A 2,010-nucleotide genomic window follows, 5' to 3' on the forward strand; every position below is an offset into this window, starting at 1 on the left:
ATAAAAAATTGAAACAATTGTAGTAGTGTCTAGAGCAGGAGAACTGTCACACAGCACAGGAGGCATTTTAGGATTTCACCCATGTACTAATTGATAAGGCCAATATCGTCAAACCATCAGGAATGGGTTTTTACATGAACCATCTATGCCAAGATCTGGTTGATGAGCTAAAGTTTTATGCGTATTTCATTGATCACCACGTGATTTGTTTCATAGCATCCATTACTGAAAGCATGACCATGGTGCTCATGTTTTTACACATGATTCTGAAGTAAAATTGACAATAGTGCAGAAGAAGGCCTTTTGGCCCATTGAGCCTGCACCAATCCCACCCAGGCTCTATCCCTGTAACCCCATGTATTTACCCTACTAATCCTCCCCTGACACTAAGGGGCAAGTTATTATGGCCAATCAACTGAACCTGCACACCTTCGGACTGTGGGAGGAAACTGGAACACCCAGAGGAAATTCATGCAGTCATGGGGAGAACGTGCAAACTCCACAAATACAGTAACCCAAGGCCAGAATTGAACCCAGGTCCCTGGTGCTGTGAGGCAGCAGTGCTAACCACTGTGCTAAACACTAACCATTGGTCGCAACATGATTTGTTTCATAGCATCCATTACTGAAAGCATTACTATGGTGCTCATGTTTTTACATATGATTCTGAAGTAAAATTGACAAATTCATAGAATCATAGAACACGTACTGTGCGGAAAAAGGCCTTTTGGCCCATTGAGCCTGCACCAACAACAATCCCACCCAGGCCCTATCCCTGAAACCCCATGTATTTAATCTACTAATCCCCCTGACACTAAGAGCAAGTTAGCATGGCCAATCAACTGAACCTGCACATCTTTGGACTGCGGGAGGAAACCAGCACACCCAGAGGAAATCCATACAGTCACAGGGAGAATGTGCAATCTCCACACAGACAGTACCCAAGGCTGGAATTGAACCCAGGCCCCTGGTGCTGTGAGGCAGCAGTGCTAACCACTGTGCCACCATGCCACCCAAAAAATATGGAACACTTCACGAACTTACATGTCATCCTTACACAGGGGCCATGTTAATCTTCCCTGTATCATTCCAATTTTAGTATATGTGCTGTCAAAGAATTCTCCTCCATTTTCAGTCAGAAACTTCACTGATGTTCTTTCCATTTCTCCATAGATAGGTCATTAACATTCCTTTGGTCCTTTCTAAGTATAATTGTTGAAAGGCCAAATCTGGCCACCGGATTGCCAAAATGTAGAATGAGCTTATTTCTGTCTTTGTCCCACACCTTTAAGTCCACAGCAACTACCTTGTTGAAATCATGGGCCAGTGGAAGACTTACAACAAGACATGGTGGCATTCTCTGATACTTTCTATGGATTTTACACTTCTCACTCATTTCTACAACTAACTCCTGGTCAACCACATGTGCATCTATTAGCAGGACTTTTACGAATTGACAGGTAGGGTGAACAAATTGTCTGTGTAACTTTAAGACTATTTGTTTCTTGTTCTCTCTGTTTTTTATCACTCAGTGCCATTAATATTTGTCTAACACTCTGATGACAAAGATAGGAGAGCATAATAATGTCCTTACTGCAGAGTAAATTGCAGGTCCACTGATTTTCTAAAAATATTTGCCTTAACGTATTGCATGTCAACTTTCATTTGCACATTTTTCATAGAAGGTTGGCTGAACATCATAGGTATCTCACTAGAGACTATCAGCATTTAAAAAATAGCTTACCGTAGCTATTTCACATGGAATTATAACTCTCTTTAGTGACCTTAATGTGGTGTCATCACAAAACTTAAAGCAAATAGTACTTTAACATTCCTTAAACTTTGACAATCCTCACTACTTTGTGAATTAAGGTCATATTTTAACCAATCTGTTCTACACCCTTGCCTCCCTGTAAGCCACCAGGTTGAAAGACAACAGAATTGATTTCTGATTTGATTTCTCATTGTCACATGTATTGGGATACAGTGAAAAGTACTGTTTTATGTGTG

At 40.9% G+C, this 2,010-nt stretch overlaps 1 non-coding gene across 1 annotated transcript; it reads right to left on the minus strand.

Annotated features, from left to right (window-relative positions):
• Window positions 1-1,016: 1,016 nt before the first annotated feature.
• LOC145362102 (U6 spliceosomal RNA) lies at window positions 1,017-1,121 on the minus strand. Its single transcript, XR_013889939.1, has one exon. It is a non-coding gene; the product is annotated as a U6 spliceosomal RNA (small nuclear RNA).
• Window positions 1,122-2,010: the final 889 nt, after the last annotated feature.

This window comes from Carcharhinus amblyrhynchos, chromosome 2 (assembly GCF_965287045.1).
Source record: "Carcharhinus amblyrhynchos chromosome 2, sCarAmb.v2.hapA, whole genome shotgun sequence".
NCBI classification, from domain to species: Eukaryota; Metazoa; Chordata; class Chondrichthyes; order Carcharhiniformes; family Carcharhinidae; genus Carcharhinus; species Carcharhinus amblyrhynchos.